The sequence below is a fragment of the Diabrotica undecimpunctata genome, chromosome 2, assembly GCF_040954645.1.
Source record: "Diabrotica undecimpunctata isolate CICGRU chromosome 2, icDiaUnde3, whole genome shotgun sequence".
Classification (NCBI taxonomy): domain Eukaryota; kingdom Metazoa; phylum Arthropoda; class Insecta; order Coleoptera; family Chrysomelidae; genus Diabrotica; species Diabrotica undecimpunctata.
Genome location: NC_092804.1, coordinates 104,287,764 through 104,307,292, shown reverse-complemented (window position 1 = coordinate 104,307,292; position 19,529 = coordinate 104,287,764).

Here is a 19,529-nt window from a genome sequence, read left to right as displayed (position 1 = left end):
TTTAGTTTCATTTGAAACACCATACAGTTTGCAGTTTTTGGCATTTGCCACACATTGCCTTTTTATAGCCGTGGCACTCATTGGAAGTATGATTTCCTTTACAAAAGATTTTTAACTGACATTTTTTTCTTTTTTGGCTAGTAACAGTGCTAGTAAATCCGGTGGTGCTGGGTATAGTACCAGATTTCGGGAGGCAAGGTATGGAGCCCGTAATTCTTCACACAGCTGAAGAATAAACTTACGACGACTAATTTTACTTCCAGTAACTTCTTTATAAATAATCCATGCATTTATTGCTCCTAAGTCAAGAATGTTATAAAACACGTGCATTGGCCATCGTCTTGAAGCAACTTGTGTAGTATAAAAACGCGCCATTTGGTCCACTACATCAAGCCCGTATTTTGTTTTATTATAAAAACTTACTGTTTGAGGAAGTTTTTTTCCATCGACAGCAACATCCACTGATTGATGTAATGAGCTCAACAAAAGCACATTTTTGTGACTCTTTCCTTGGTATGCAGTAAGTGTTATCTTTTCGTCACTCTGGAATATATGGGTAACATATAATTCTCCATTTTTACTCTTTACGCTTAGAGGAACTTCCTTTCTGTTGCGATTCAAAGTACCCACAAGAATAATTCTTGCTGCTGGAGATCTTAAATTATCTTCTTCTGGATATTCTTCTGTACTGAGTATAATATATCCCTTCTTATCCTTATCTTATGAGCCTTGGTTTAAATTATTTACTTAAATTATTTAGAATTTTTTGTTTTAATTTTGCGTTTTTAACTCCAGTTTATCTTTAGTTCTTCTAATATTTCATTTCAAAAGCCTACTTTTTTATTCTATGCAATTATTTCACTATTCTAAGATCTTTATAATTTTGTTATTTTCCGAGTTATTATTTGCTCCATAACTTAATATCTTTAACTTTAGGTAATGTCCTCATACTCAGCATCGAAGCAGTTATTCGGTGTGCTAGTAGTATGTCTAGTTCCAGAATATTATTTAGTACTTATTTAATTTTGTTTTTACACGTTTTTCTGTTCCCTAGTTTTCATATCCTCGTTAATTTCTAGTTTTGAAAGTTTGCATTGTATTGTTTGTATTTGTATTGTTCATACATGTCCGTTATTAAATTTATTTCATATTTTTTATTTATTTGAAAATTAAAAAGATTTTTATAAACTAAATAATTAAGCTTATTAACCTCTTATCCTATCGCATTCATATATTTTATTGAAAAGTCTCGTTAATATAGGGAATAGAGAAGTTTTCTAGTTTATAAGGTATATAAAAAGGTTAAGTATTTATCAATTACAAATACATATAAAGTATTTTCCACCTTAGAAGACGGCTTTGCAATTAAATGCTGATAACTTTATTACTAGGGGACCAGATAAGGGGCGATATATTTTACACTACCTTTATGAATAACATTTTACAGCTCTGTTGTTTCAATCAGCACTGCTCAACAAGTTATCGTTTATTGGTTTGAATATTTTATTGAAATAGTACGAGTACGAAATATTTATTTTAACAGTGAATTTATTACATGCTAATTTTTTTTTAAATTTCTTCTGATGTATCGTATAATGTAGGTTTACCCAATAATCAAAGTTATGCCTTTACAAGAACATATTTTTTGAAAAATAAAGAGTACCATGTGCCATATTAATTATAATCTTCTTTATACACACTTTAAAAATTTGTTTAGTAATGTATTTCTTAAATCCACACAATCATTGAAAAATGATTCATGCTATTTAAAAATATATTTCTGTTAACGACACTGTTATCGACAAAGTAGATAAAATTCAAACTTGCCATCATATTACACTTCGGTTTATCGTTAAAAATTAATTGGTAGTCGTGGGTTGTATTGGTGTTATTTAATAATGTAGCAAAATGCATAATCAGCAAAAATCTTATTTAAAACATGCAAACGGTTTTTGCAATAACAATCAATGCAGTATTTATGCCTGTTTAGCATTGGCTGTTAAATAATTTGTGTTCGATGGTTTCGTTTGTTGTACAACCCTCGTCCTTTTTAGGGTGTAGTAGTTGTATATAAGTACCTATTTTTTTATAAAAGTGTAGTAAAGCGATACTTTAAAGTAAAATGAGTAATTTGGAAGAAAATAAAATACAGTCGAAACGTAGAATGTTATCTTCAGAAGAACGGCGTTTAGTTCTGAAAGTCGAAAGTTATTTCAATTTAGAAAAAAATAATATGGGTTCATTTATGGAAGTTCAGAAACGCACATGCGATGCTTGCGGTATCTCAGAGAGGACATCCCGAAGAATTAATAACAAGAGTGAGGATGAAATAAATAAAGTAAGCAAGAGAAATCGTCGACATCCAAAAACTTTAGATTTACACCAGTCAATTAAACTTGCAATTAAAAATATTATATACAATATGTATAAAGCCAAAAATCATTTAACAATTAGTGCTGTGTTATAAAAAATAAAAGACAAGGAAGAGTTGTTACAGGTTTAATATTTCCTTTGTTTATTTTCCTTATGTGGTCAATGACACTAGAAATAAAATAGACAATAAATTGGCTTTGAATTTATTTTATAAAAACTTACTTAGTTATAGTTAATTTAGGTTATTGCTTAATATTAATTGATTTTTCTTCTGGTAGTATCTTCATGTATCTTTCAAATTATTCTTCTTTAGGTTATTGTTTTCTTATCAAATGTTTTCTTTATCAAAACTGTCACCTGTTAGGTTAATGGCATGGTATGCTTATCTTGAGTGACATGACATTTAGCCTCTTCTTACAGGTTGTTTGACATCAACTTCTAAAGGTCAATTTATTGGTTTATGGAACTAAAAGTTGTACATTGAATTGTTGGTCCTAATAGGTTGGAGACAGGATATCTTGTCATCAGTTCGTTTAAAAGTTGGATTTGTGGGTTTTTTTGGAGTTGTTTTTTTGTTGAGGAAAAAAGTTGAGATTTTTGGGTTCACATGTGCCAAGGGTACTGAATATACAGGAAATTTCTGGATTTAAAACTCAATTTCACCTCAACAGGATCAGGAATCAATTCTATTTGTAAAATAGGCGCTTATAGCGGATTAAATTCTTGATCGAGAATTATTTTACATTAAGGTCACCTTACATCAACGACCTTATACTTTTATTTTATATTCGTCTCCTCCTTCAAATCTTCTATTTGGTGTTTACTTTTTATTGGCTTCCATACAAGCTGTTCGTCGTTTGGATCTACAACTTCCAGAAGCTGATTGTAGGGTTATTGGATATATAGAAGACCAAGCTATAGACCCTAAGAAGGAAAGTAAACAATAAACTTGGTGAGAATTAACCATTTTACCTTCCCTGCAACCATCTTGTCTACCTTATCATATTTGGGATAATACTAGTCACATATTCAAATAGTTTATCAGTGGTTACATACAACTGATGTATTTATAATAACCTTCTCTTCCACCAGACGTTTAGATAATTGAAACTATTGATATCTGAAATAAAAGTAACCTTAAATTATAATTAGTAGTTTAAAGTATAATTAGATTAGGTTAGATCACAAGTAAAGTTAGATATTTAGTTATTAATTAGGTGTATAGATTACAAGGTTTATTTAATTTAGTTAAGTTAGTGTTAGAAGCTTAGTAGGAATAAATTACCACAAAATACAAACGGTGTGATATAATATTAAGTTAGAAACTTACCGTTGATAAAGTAGTGTACACCTAAGGTATATATATATACGCTGGGGTTATTCAAATCACTGTAATAATCCATATTATTTGCTCTAAACATTCTTACAATTGACTTCACTATTTAATAAAAATTTAAACTATAAACAAAGTGTAGTTCTTGACAGGTGACAACCATAGATAGTTGACAACAACACCTCCGCTGGGTTATGGCTAATGGTCTGATACGCGGCATTATTCGATAAAATTGGGCCATAACATTTTACCCACCCCACTCTCCGGGTATATATATTGGATTTAAACCAAATCTTAAAGAGCTGGTCCGACTATACTACCTTTAATTTATAAAAATAGAATATTTTTTGTAACAGAGTGCTAAAACATTTAGGTTTTCGATATAAAAAGACAAATAATAGACAAGTATTGTGTGAACTCTCTAACGTTGTTTTAAAACGGTGGCATTTTTTAAGAAAATACATGAACAATAAAACGTCTGATAGTTCCAGGAAGATTGTATTTTTAGATGAAACTTGGATTTTCGCTAAAGTAAATTTGTCAAAATCATCCTGGCAAGATAGCACAACGAAATGTTATTCTTCTAGTCGTTCCGGTAATGGTAAACGCTACATTATACTTCATGCTGAAAATAATGAGGGTTTTATTCCTGACGCTAGTTTAATTTTTTCGTCCACAAAGAATACAGGTGATTACCATGGAAATATAGATGCAAATATTTTTGAAGAATGGTTTGAATAAAATTTGTTAAAAAAATTGGAGCTACCATACATAATAGTGTTGGATAATGTATCCTACCACTTAAGAGTAGAAGAGAGATTTCCTTCAAGTAGCTGGACAAAAGAAGAAATAAAGTTGTGGCTGACAGAAAAGAAAATTTATCACAGTGACATATTTTTAAAAGTCGATTTACTTCAAAGGTGTGAAGAGCACAAAATTCAAAAGAAATTTGTTACTGACCAAATGGCTCTTAAATATGGCCATGAAGTTCTTCAACTTCCGCCCTACCATTGCCACTATAATGCAATTAAGCTGGTTTGGGGTATAGCTAAAAATTTTTATGATAAACATGCATCCAAAACAAGAGATGACGCTAGCGTTCTTAGTTTATTGAAAGAATCGCTAGAAAAAATAAAGGCAGGACAATGGCAAAATTGTATTAGACATACAGAAGACATAATCGTTCAGTCTTCCTCTAATTATTCGAATACACAATTCAGATAGTGACGACTCTGATATTTAAATATCAGACAGTGAATAGGACAAATAGTTTGCTGAAAAAAGTAACAAAAAAGTGTTTCGGGAATTCAAATTGACCTTCTGGTGTGTTTTAGTTAAACGATAAAGTACCTTCGGTCTAATTACTGGACTACATACTCTCAATAGCTTTCTTATTAATTACTGGACTACACGTATTTAAACCTTTTATTTTGCTGAAAACTCGGAAGTGATTTAGTGCCAATTTGTTTCAAGGTTATATTTAAAACAGTGTCTGCAGAAAGTAAAGTCTTGGATATATTTTATTCAAATTTAGATATACCAGCAACTTAGCGAGTATTTTCCAATTTTAATGCATGCAAAACCATTCGTATAATTTTCACTCTACGCAAAATAGAGACTTATAGAGATCTTGATGAACATTTGATGTAGACAAATAATTTCAAGTATTCAAAATATTCCGTCCCACTTCTTTCAACACGCCCTGTATAACATGATATATTCATTTTATTTGCCTTTAATACTGATCATATCTTAATTGCACATCGGCCGTCATAGGGTAAAAGGACTTTAGTATGAAAATTATGTAAGGCAATAACCTGAAGGAAGATGGGTAAATTCTAAGAAAGTTCAATGAATTGCTTTTTTTATATATAATTTTATGACGAAATGATTTTTTTGAGATTTCCGTTGGATAATTCTAGAAAAATTTAATGAAAATGTTGTATGGAATAAAAACCCTTAGATAGTATAGATCAGTAACTATAAATCAAACCCAACGAGGCTTTAGTGGTCCCTATTATAAGCAAATTTGATTATATAACCAAATCTATTTTTACTTCTAAACAAACCATACATAATCAAATTATACTTGTTATTGAACCTACACACCTCTAGCGTATGTAATCAATAAAGTTTTCAGTTTCATATAAAATTTAAATATATTACACCCCTAAGTCGAAGATAATTACACCCAATTAAATAGTGAATATGGGGAGAGTAGTGTCATATAAAATCTTATATTGTGTTATTGCGAACTTGGCAATATGTATCTACAAGGAGCATTTTATTGGGATAAACACAGAATGGCAATATACGCTTTATGTATATTACGAATATTTTGTAAAAAATATTCGTGAAAGTAGAGTAGTCAACAATTGCGTAATTTTAGTTTCAATTTTAAAATATTCGCCTTATTTAAAACTAGTTCCTTTATGAACTGTACTATCTTTTATGAAATCCCCCTATAATTTTTCTTTTGTTTCTTATAAGACGTTCCCTGGTTCCTACGATACCCATTATCACATCCATACACTTAACTCGAAACTACATTAATAACCGGCATGCAAATTGCATATATTCCTAACAATCTATTTGTCTTTACTCACCATAAATCAATTGTGGAGCGCGTAAGAAGCCACTTATTTTTGCTGTAACCAAAGCAGCGAAAAGCGAAAAAAATGTCAGCGGGTAAAAGTAATTAGCGTTCCAGAACAGATAGCAGAATGAGAACAGCTGACACTGCATGTCATTAAAGCTTTGATAAATGATCATGTGTGCAATTTGTACTACTAAATCAACTGTTTTATTATGACGGAGATAAAATAAAACGTTTTGTTTTATACGGAGTTAATGACTTCAATATTAATATCGTCGTAATGATCTTTTTGAACAGCAAAAATTGTAATAAAGAAGGGTTGTCAAGGTTATAATTGAAAAAGTTGAAGCAGAATCTTAAAAATGATGACGAACGTAGGATCGCATTATAACTGTACGTGTATTTATTAAATTTTAAATTAATAATGAAATAATCGATAGCTATGTACAAAGTAAATAAAACAAGAACCGATACTGGACAATTTTTACACGATTAAAAACAAATCAATAAAATGTAACAGAGTGTAATAGCAAAATAAGTATTACTACAGAGATACTACTTATAGAAAAGATAATAAAAATAATCAGACAAATTTTTTAGGAAAGTTAAACTTTCATAAAAACTTAAAATTAAAATTTTGAGATTGTAGTTTAACACTCAAAAGCATAAGATGTAGTATAAATTATAAAACATAATAAAAATAAAATTCCGGTATTTTCCCTTTGCTATTCTTGTGCATCTATCCTGATTTGTCTTTAGGTATGCTCTATTTTTGTTTTCTACTTCTTGGCACTCCTCGCCAAACCATTCGTTTGGTCTAACTGGTTTGGTTTTTTCCAATATTTCCGATGCCGTTTTAGTTATTATATTTTTACAGTTTGTCCACAATTCCTCTACATTTTCCCCGCTTCCAGGCTCTCTATTTTCTCATGCAGTTGTCTTCTATACTCTCTCGCAACGATTTCAATGCGCAGATTATCAACATTAATTCTGTCCCATTTCACATGTTTATCCTTCTTTAGGTTTGAAATTATTCCTCCGATTTTTGCCATTACAAGAAAGTGGTCACTATTTATGTTTGGACCGCGGTAGCTCTGATATCCATGAGGTAGGAAGAATGCCTTGCATCTATTAGGATGTGATCTATCTGGTTAGCGTTTTCGTTGTCAGGTGATTTACGTGTTCCGTTATCATTTCACTCTTTATGCAAACTCTCACATCCTAAAGTTGGCTGGTTTTGCATTAAGGTCCCCAGCAATTTTTTTCACGTCATGACGTGGACATCGATCATATTCTTTGTCTAAGGTGTCGGAGAATTCACCTTTTTGGTCGTCTTTCTTTTCTTTTGTGAGTGTATACACTAAGTAAGCTATAATTAAAGAATTATTCTTTTAAAAGTAGATAACCACTGCCAAACTCGGGTTGGGTGCTATGTCCGCTATAGTATATATTGTAGTCTTCTCTCTCGATAATTCCTGAACCAGTCCATCTCATTTCTTGGATCGCTATTACATCGGCTTTCATTGTATCCACTTCTTGTGTTAGCAATTTAAGAGCCTGGGTTAGTACGTTCCATGTCCGGATCAGTAAATCGTTATTCTTTTGTGGTTTGCTAGGTTGTCCTAAATAAAAAAAACTCCGGCTTTTCTTCTTTGGTTTCCACAATCTTCCACGGAGTTGCTTAGGTTACCTAGGTTTACCGCTTGGAGGTGAGAGTCCAAATTGTGTAGAAGAGGCTAGTGACGCTAACAGGATACGGCGTCATATTTGGCAATTATAAAAAATTTTTGCTTAAAATTTACTTTTTTTTAATAATTTAAGTTATTGTAAGACAAGAGTTATTTTTGTGTTTTTTTTTTCGTAAAATAGTTACTTTAAATATAAAATGCAAATAATAAATTAAATTAAATTAAAAATGCCGAAAAAAAATCCGATTTTTGACGTTTTTCGATACCATTTTTAAAGGTTGGATGTCACAAACATTGTTGGAAATTTAACTGACAAAAAACATATAAGTTTACAAATTTGTTTCAAAAAGCGCAAGTCCATTTTGATTTTATATGGCAAAAGTCAGTTTAAAATATCCATAAACAATAAATACATTGATATTATGTCGTTGAATTTCTGGAAATATAGACTTGACGAACATCTAAACTTTAACGTTCAACACACATTGTTTATTTTTTACTTACAATCTGAATCTTATTTTAATTGAAAGAATATGCTGCTACAAACAATTTTACTTTGAAATTGGTCATATTTTAATCACTACAACACCCCCAACATTTCGTGTAATATGAAGATTATAAGCTTATTTTTTAAAAGTTATGAATATTTATAACAAGCCGAATTTTTTGACTTATTTTGCAACTTTCTAAGCAACAAATAAGGATAAAAACATGATTTTGTATGACTTATAAGTTTATTACTCTTAAATTTATTTCAAATGCTTCATTTTTTGTTGATAGATAAAAAATTTACCGTTTTTTGACCTTCATTTGTTAATAGTTAATTAAGTCCAACAAATTAACTGTAGGAAACATAGGTTTTTGTTACAGAGGGCCATAGTACTCAAAACAACTGTCGTTTGCTTGGACGGTTTAGTGTCAAAAACAGGGTACTTTTTTTGCTTATTTTTCTGGCCTACCAGTCATCATTTACAATGCACACGAAGATACTGACGACAGTGATTATGAGTACGCATATCTTGATTACACTGTAACATAAAATGTCTTCATTATGTCATTAAGAAAAATATTTATTGTTGTTGTTATTACTTGAATAGTAAATAGTTAGCACCACAAATTAACAACAATATAATTTGTAATTTTCTTCTATTTTTTAACGAATAATTGTATATTTCTCTTAATTAATGCAAAATACCTATAAATATAATAATTTAAAACCGTATTTTTGCTCTTCTAATTCAAAATAATTGCAAAATAACGAAGTAGTTGTTGTTGACCATCTATTTGACCTATTTAATTTTTAACCCTTACGTGATTTTTACGAACGCTAATGATGTCAATGTGGTGCATTTTTTTGAACAAATATAATATTTTTAACATTAGATTTGAGCAAATTAATGAATAAATATTCCGAGATTTTACCTCTCAGCCGTAATTTTTTTTATATATATATTTCAACTAACAATCTGTATTTTGACTATTATCAAGATATTTTTCATATGTTTCAAACCATATTTTTCTATCTAAAAACAATTTTTTGGATTTATCACTCATGGTGCACGCTGGCTGTAGTGAACAGTCTTCAAGAAAAAACGTTGTGTGCCACGTGTGGACACAATGTGAAGTCGTGGGTGTCGTAGTATTTTGTTGCGTTTTTAACGGTTTTTTTGCGTGTTTAGGTTACTGTTGAAGGTTATACATGTAACCTAAACATATACGCAGGTAAAAGTGGTTCAAATATACCTGACAATGATTTTGGACATTCCTACAATATTTGCATGGGATTACTTGAGGGGCTTTTGTACAAAGGAAGGACACTATATATTGATAATTATTATACTAGTGTAAATTTATGTAAAAAGCTTCTTCAGCGTAAAACATATGTTTGCGGAAGTCTTAGATCTAACAAAAACAAATCTCGTAACTATATGTCAAAAAAAATGAAGAAATGGTATATATATAGAAAATAAAATAATGAGGGCATGAGAGTTGTCAAATGGATGGACAAACGTTCTGTATTAATAATTAATACAGTTCCCAGCCGTACAGTAAACCTCCAACCGACAGGAAAAAAAAATAGACAAGGTGAAGACATTCTAAAACCACCAAAGGTTATTGCGTATAATAAGCAAAGAAAGTTGTGAATTTGTCCAAACAAATGTCTTCATATTACACCCCGTTAAGAAAAAGTGGTACAAGAAACTGTTTTTCAAAATTTGCCTTGGCACATGCAGTAAATACGTGGGTTCTTTTAATAATCATGGTAATAATCGTAAAACATGCAATATGTTATCTATTCGCGAAAAAATTATTGGACTATAAGGACTATTACAAAGTAAAGTTACAGAAAGTCCTCGTGAACCAGATATTGATCCAGTGAAAAAAACCAAAATTATTTTTGGTAAAGCATAAGATACAAAAATATGAAGGTAGTGCTAGACAAACAAGAAGGCGCTGCGTTTCATGTTCGGCAAACCCATATATTTAAAACTATACTTCTAAGTGTGTACGCAGTATAAACAAGATATCTGTTAACTGTAGGGTTTTAGAGAGTTAAGAAATAGAAAGGTACCGTGTACCACCGGTGGCCACAAGCGGCTGAATGAAAACTTAGGCATGTACCACCGGTGGTACATGTCGTCGCGAAGGTGTTAATATATTCGGTTTTTTAGGAACACTTTTAAATTATTATGCATACAAACATGGTGGAAATATTGGAATAGTAATTATTATTAATAATTATTCACTACCTCAAAATGTATTAGTTTTCTGAAAACAACTAACAATTTCCAATGGAATAAATAAAAAATTTTATCAAGCTTTTATTTCTTTACAGCTTTATTTCTATTTATAAAATATGAAACAATAAAAAAGTCTCATCCACTTTATCTGCCACACACATAGAGCTATTAAAAAAATTAAATCTTTTGTCGTATGAGCGGTGGAGCATAGTAAAATTAATCATATCATCATGACTTTAAATATTAATGGTACTTACATAAATTTAACGACTCATCCCTGATTTATTCTTAATGGGTCTCGTTCATTTTGAAAGACAAAAGTACTTAGGTACGTGCGCACCCACTTTTACTGCGGTGCATTAGCTACTTCTTTGTTATTTGATTCGGATGAGTTTATTAATACCGGTAATATTAAAAAAATCATCAAATCAATTTAACCGAGAGGTATACATCCACGAAATGTCTATGTGGATATTTTGGTTACACGCATGGTGAATATTTGATACACCACCCAAGGTACCGACTACCAGGATCGTACGTTGAAATCAAACGTGACAAAATTGAAGGAGTTCAGATTACTACCAATAACTGTTTTAATTTAACAGATTTTTACCAATTTACTTTACAGATAGAACTGTTTCTGACTGCGATAAATTAAACATTATGAGCTTGAAAAAGAAAAAATTTAATCCACTTTGAATTTTTTACCTATTGTAAAATCATTGCACTGATTACATTATAATAATAGTTTATTTATAAATTTATACGTGTATGTATTTAAGAAATTTTTACACATTTCGTTTAGCACAAATGATAGAAAACTATAATTCATACATTTTTTTGTTTATCGCCATAACAGTAGATAGCACCTTTGTATGATTTCACTGAAGTGTAAAAATTTCTAGAGACGTCTTGTCGATCTTCGTATCATCAGGCATCTACCCGTTCCTTATGATGCCAAATGAGGTTGAAATGTCGCCATAGTACGGTGGTGATACCGATTTAAATACATAGATTGATTAATCGTGCTCGTATGGCATCATGTTTATCCAGTCCTGTGCATCCAAAGTTGAATATGGGCTTCCCTAATTTCTTCCAGTTCTATCGGTCTTGAGATTGCTGCAGTCAATTCCCAGCAATTCTTTGGACGTCGTCTGTCCATCGTGTAGGTGGTCTACCTTCTGCTTCTTTTATCAGCTCTTGGTCTTCACACTGTAATTTTTTTAGTTCACTGCCCGTCATTCATTCTGGCTACATGGCCCGCCCATTTTCACTTCAGCCATTCTATATGCACTATGATATCTGTGACACCTCTCCTTCGTCTTATTTTTCCGTGTCTAACTCTGTCTCTGAGAGTCAGTACAAGTAGCGAGCATTCCACTTGTCTTTGCGCTACTTTGAGTTTAATTGCTGTAGCCTGGATTAAGGAAGGTGTTACGGCGCCGTAATAATGACTGAAAGCACACATCCTACGACATATCTTGTCTTTAATACATCTAAGCTACAGAAGGCTTCTCTTGATGTAAATTTTTGCATATATATTATAATATAGCAGTTCTTGTGTTTCTGGTCTGTTAGTCTCTCATCTCAAATCTTTTGATTAGGGTTTTGTTAACCAAACGGAATTATGCAGAACGGTGGTGTGCATCAGCTTGTAAATATATTTATCTGTGTATGGGTTTATTTTCAGTATAGCGTGTATCATATTATGTTTTCGTCTTTTTTCTATATTACTATCACATACAAAATCCACAATAAAGGAAAAAGCGGTAAATTCATTGGTGATATTAGTCTATTGAAGAGAAATGAAAGGGGAGAAATAATAAAAGCAGAGGAAGAAGAACTTGCTATACTAAATACGTTCTTAAAAGTACCACCAAGACGTTTGTACACTTGGGTCTCTTTGCACCAGGAAACATACTACGCAATCAAATTGATTACTTAATGGTGAACAAGAGATTCCGTAATAAATGCATAAGTTTAAAGATACCCTGATATATTGTCAGGTCATATTCCTGTTATTGGTAACTTTAGGTTTAAATTTAAAAAGTTTACAAAAAAGAATAGTAACAAAAAATGTGATATGAGAAGACTAAAAGATAAAAAACAAAAATGACGTCTCACGGTTTCTTTCAGATAAGCTAAGTAACATGGAGCAAACATATAATCCAGCAGAATCTCTCCAGAATATATGTGAAACCTTTAACAAAATCAGAGAAGATCATCTAATAAAAAATAAAGTGAAGAGGAAATCTTGAATAATAACAATAACTTATAGAAAATAGATTAAAATCAAAGAACAACAAAAGTATGTACAACTATATTCAGAGACAAATAAAAACCGAAATACCAAAGGCAAAAGAATTGGTGACACAGTGCGAAGACATAAAGTTGTTGAAACAAAAACACGACACATTTAATATGCATAAAAAGGTAAAGCAATCAGCTGGTCTTCAAAAATTCAACACAGCTGGCAAACTGGAAGATCAACAGGGGAACATCATCACAGCTAAAAATCAAGAAATATACTATGGCTTAAATACATACAAGAACTCTTTGATGATAATAGGTCCGAACAACCTCGGTTGTTTATATCACAACACAAGTTTATATCAGCAATATCACAACTAAAAGATGGAAACGCTCCTGTATCTGGCAATACATATACTGAACTCATAGAGCTATTTAACACCGATGGTACTCAACTCAATGACGTTGAATATTCATTGACAAATAAATATATCAACATAAATAAAATCAAGATCATGGCTGAAGCCAACGTTTATTGCTCTAACAAAGAAGACAAAATCCGTATCCTGCAATGATTTCTGGGCCATCTGCTTAACGAGCCACGTTTTAAAATTATTTCTGAAAATCTTACATCAAAGGATATACGGTCAATAAAAAACGAGACCATTCTCTAGAAATCAAATGTAGGAGAGAGAAAGCAAGATCTGCATTACAAGAACTGGCTAAGCTATTAAAATGCCGTGGACTCTGACAGACGCTACCTGCAAGGAAATTGAGGCTTACGAAATGTGGCTTTATCGTAGACTCCTGAAGATATTCTAAATCGACCACGTTGCTAACTAGGACGTTTTATTAAAAATATAAGTAGGAAAAGAGTTTTTAACCACAATAAAAACAGGCAAATTCGAATACCTCGGTCACATCATGAGGAACAGCGAAAATTATGGGTTGCTCCAATTAAATCTACATGGAAAAGTAGAAGAAAAACGACTAACAGGAAGGCGAAGGATTTCCTGGCCGAAAAATCTACGTACGTGGTTCAATACAACAACCACAAATCTTTTCAGAGCAGCAGTTTGCAAAATACTGATTGCCATGATGGTGGCCTTCATCCGAAGCGGATAGGCACTACAAAAAGAACACATACAAAAATGGTAGTTGTTGGTTTCTCTCCCAGTAGACTGGATTTTGTGGTGGATATTATTAATGTGTTCAGGTAACGTATTTAGTTTTTTTTCTATGTGCATCCAGATAATAAAAATGTCATCAACGTACCTATGCCATAGCTTAGGTTTTCGCTCTGCTTTGCCCATTTTATTTGCATAAAAAGGTTTGCTATTTCTGGTGAAAGTGGTGATCTTATTGATACCTCATCAACTTGTTTATATTTAGATTTATTGTTTCCTGTTGTATTGGATATTTGTTTACAATTTCCAAATATTATTTTATCGCAACATTGGTAACTAGTAAGACCACTTCAAAGATATCTAACAAATGTTCAGGTTTAAGAATGACTTTTATTATAGGCTTGATGAAATGACTTGCGTTCTTAACAAAAGAGTTCACTGCAGCTGCAAACCGATAGATATTGGTCGTAAGATAACATCGTAGGACTTTTCTCGTATAACTTTGGCAGGCTGTAAAGTTTTCGGTACCTATGTTAACGATATTATTTCTCCTAGGATCAGATGTAACTGCTGTTTTTTCTTGAGATCTCACATGATTTTTTGATGGGTTGTTTTAACTTTGGCGGATATAATAATAATTTAGCTGCATTTAGATATAGAGAATCGTGCCTAAAAAATATGAAGTATTTTTAAATTTTTGAAAAGAAAAAATATACAGCGTGGTCTATTTAACAAAATTACTTATATTTCCATAAAAACATAAAATCTGACAATTTAACTAAAACACCTTTTACTGCAACAATATCAGATTTACTACAAAACCCATGGAAAAACAAAAATTTATAAAATCGTTTAAACCGTTTTTAAGAAAATTGAGACCTAGAATACATACCTAGAATAAATCTATTTATTTTACGTAACTATCAACACGCATGAACTCGACATGACAGAATTGTCTCCAATATCAGAACGAATACTATTAGTTGCACTTAACTTGGTTAGAAGCAAAATTAACATCGTTTAAATATATGCATCAAAAACAGAAAAACCTTCTCACCGATATTATTGAAAAAGTACCAATCAATAATCTTAACTTAATTATGGGTAACTTCAAAGTTAAAATAGGCAACGGACAAGTAGAAGGCATAGTAGGGCCTTTTGGACTAAGCGAAAGGAATTAGGGCGCAGCGATTGATAGATTTTTTAATGACTCAATAACTTGCAAACGCACTCTTTAAAAAGGCAAAGAAATCCAAAAGAAAATGTTAACTTGAGTGACCTGTTTCTAGTTCAACAATTTTAGCTCATCAGTAGGTCCTCGATAAAATTTCACTTAAATAATAAATAATAATAAATACTACAGAAGTTATAGGCTTTTAAATATAAATTATATCAATACAAAATCTACAATAACCAAAATTTTAATGGTCTAGGTGCATTGTAAGTATATTTACATAATAAAAAATGAAAAATAGAATTATGATATAATACAATCACACCATATAAATTTGCCTCATTATAGCTACAGCATTTCTACTGTTCTAGCGGTTAACTAACCTTTTATCGGGAACCTGAAGATGGGCTGAAATTCTAAAATCCAAATTCGAAAGCGTTTGATGTTGTATAAATGACATTTTAAAACTGTGAATTAAGCTCAAAAATGTATTATGAAGGGAACAATTGTTACATGTCCATATCTATGCTCTAGCAATCAAAAGAAAAAAGGCAGAGTATTGTATGTCCAGGACATGCGATAATTGTGCACAAAATAATATGTCACTATCAACAAGTCAGCTGGAACATTAGCAGCTTGTGCGTTTTTGAGGTTATAGTTGTTAAAGTTTTCTTTTTTGGTGTCAAGTGAATTTATTGTTTATGTTTTATCGACAACGCTAATGAAAAAACGACCTAGAAGTTATAAACTGTTGCAGTTAGCACTGAGTAACGAATATTTCAGTGAAAATGAACCACCTAGTGAGTTGACAACTATACAACTCCATCAACATTGTAAGTAACTATTTTTATAAATTTACGTACGTAATTATAATTCAATCAAACTTCTTATCGCAGCAGTTGTCAGTGTTATGTTATCTTGGAGACGAGTTAGTCCTTGTTAATTTATAGTTATTAGCTAATATAATATGAAAACGTCAGGGAAAGAACGTACGCAGTTCTTTGTAAAATATTAAGTTAAGTTCTTTGTAAAATTTATGTTAAGTGAACATTGCACGTTCTTTTCACAAAGTCTTCATATAATGTTTGATAATAATTATCGTTTGTATTATTAATAATGTATTACATGAACCGGGAGCAGGAGGGCAGGTAGCAAGGAGGATAAGAGGGAAGCGTATGCCCAGCAATGAACACAGTGTTAAAATGTCAACCAAAACTTTTAAATTAATATACCTAATTTTCGTTTTCTTAACTTTTTTCAGCTGACGAACCCCTCCCTGAGCTTGGCACTTGGATTGAAGAAAATATAAATGTGGAAAATGCTGTTTACCAGACTTTAAATCCAGTAATATACAGTAATGATGACACCATCATGCCTGCTAGACTAGGTGAGAGTATTTGTACTACAGAATCAAAAAAAGACGTGATTCCATCTACCTCATCGCATAATTTACACGCTCCGGCTAAAAAAAATGAAATACATGACTCCTTCAAATCGACCAGGGAAATGGTAGATGACTTAATCCAACATAGTGATTTTTCTGATTCTGGTGAATCATATGTACCAAATTTTTCAGAGCTGTCTAGTGATGAAAACAGTAATATAGGAGAAGTTATTCAAGAGAATTTTAATCCAGAACTGTCTAACAATACAGTGGCACCTGATGAAAACTGTGGAAGTGTTACTTCACCTGAAGAAATTAATCCAGGTTTAACAAGAAAACGAAAGAGGATTGCAGACCCCTCCGCTTGGACCAGAAATGCGAGAAAGGAAAAGAAGCTTTACTTATCTCTCTCTACGAAAAATTTAGCCAGGGGAATAATATACCCAAGTGTACTATAAATGTATACCGATCTCTTTTCAATAGCTACGAATCTCCATTGAGTTTTTATAAACCAAAAAAAGATCAGTGTTCTCTCTGCAATAATTATAAAAATGCTTCAGACAAGTTCGCCTTAGAAAATAAATATCAAGCACATAAAAACAGAGAAACTCATTCTCTTAAGATGAAGGCTAAAGATAGAAACGGTCAATAGATGACAAAGGTGTAACATTTCGATCTATTTCATTTGACTTGCAGGCAGTTTTATCTGTGCCCTATGCTGGTAATGCTCAAATCTACTACAGACGCAAACTTTCTGTCTACAACTTTACAATATTTGATTATTGTAATAGTGACGGACATTGCTAAATTTCGGATGAAATAAATTAGGAAAAGAATCGTCTGAAATTGCATCCTGTTTGTTGAAGTACATTTCAAAACTTCCTAGTACTGTCAAACATGTAAGCACATTTTCCGATACTTGCAGGGGCTAGAATCGCAAAAAAATATGGCAGCAGCCATGTTATATGCGGTAAATTTAATAGAACATTTAGATACATCTAGATACATGTCACTATCGAGGGGGCTAGAAAACCCAAATCAGTGTTTTCTACACGAGAATGGGCTCTCGTTATCGAAATGGCGAGAATCAAACCAGGGCCATACAAAACAAATGTTCTAGGCTATGAGGACATGTTTGACTTTCAAACTTTGACCACTCTCATGATTATGAACACAAAGTTGAAAGTGACTAATTAAACTGTTAGGTGGTTTAAACTTAAGTGGCTCGTTTTGAAAAAAGTAAGCCTGTGATGAAGATTTCTACTATTTGGATGTTTCAGCCACACGCAGGAGTACAAGAAAATCACCTACCTGGTCGCATTAAAAAAATACTTTAAGCAACTGCCAATATTTATCGCCAAGAAAAAAGATCTATTATACTTGTGCAATGTTGGAGATATACCCAAATACTTCAAAGGCGCGATAGGTTCCCTATCGACCAAAGTCAATTTGCAAGACAGAGTTCCAATAGAAAGTGATTCTGAAAGTGAAATAGACCGTTGACGTTCTTTCTTGTATTAACATGAATAAATACATTTATATTCTCCTATTTCTTTATTTTTATTTACATAAAACGTCCAACTATTAAATCAAAATCTTGATGTACACTTTATATTATATTAGATAATATTATTAGATTATATTAGATAATAATACTAAAGATATTTATTTTTATTACCGATTTCAATGTCCATTTAATGACGTATCATAAAAAATTAAACGAAGTTGTAATGTTGAATATAACACAGTGCTACAAGAGCTTAAACATTCAAAATCGGTTTACTCAAAAAGTACATTCACGGACATACAATAAGGGTGCTTTAAGCCATTGATATTTTCCCTTTCTTTGTTTTTGTACCTATTGGAAATGGACGCACATTTGCAAACAAGCAATTGCGTGTTTTGCAAGATGTCAAATAATGAATTGCATTGCATTTACAAGCAATTCATTATTTGACATCTTCAAACTTTCTAAGATGAGGCTTTATATTTAAAAATAGCTACACACCCCAAGAATATAGTTAGAACTCTCATAGACTACATAAATAACAACATTGAAAGCTTCTCCAGTTGCGAACTTAAAATTAAATCACAACCCCTTCATTGGTAAATCAAAGCAAAAATTAAAGAAAATTAATAGAATGAACAAATTATTTTTTTAAAGCTATTAAAGCAAACAGACACATTAATTTATTATTTTTGTTGGGAATAAGTCACAATTTTACTTTAAAATTAGGTTTATTTGACGTTTCGATTTTCACTTTGGAAATCGTACTTAAAATACAAAACATTAATAAATTAAAGAAATTTTGTTTTTGTTTCCTGGCAAAAAATTCTTTTAATGTTTAAATTATTATGATTTAGAAATGATACCGCCATTATTTTTGAGTTCCGTTTCTGGGACGAACATATACTATGAGATCACTAATAGGAGAATTTTACTGGCATTGCATGTGATTGCCTTTTTAAAGATAAATCACATGTTATGATTTTCCTGATGGATATTTTTGAGTTAAAGTTGATTTCATGTTATCCAATGAACTATCATCCAATAAATTCGTCCCACAAACGCAACTCACAAATATTGGCAATATTATCTACTTCAAAATGTATAGTATATGACTGAATTGGCAATATGAATGAGCCAAAATTATTAGACAAATCTTTAACCAAGCAACAAAAACCAAATTTGTGTATTTCATTATTGTTTTTTATTTTGAAAACGATTTCCGAAGTGGAAATCGAAACGTCAAATAAACTTATTATAAACTAATTATAAAGTAAAATTATGGCTTGGATCCAACAGAAATAGAACAAACACACTGTCCTACGATAAAAACACGCGAAAATAAAAAATGTTCGA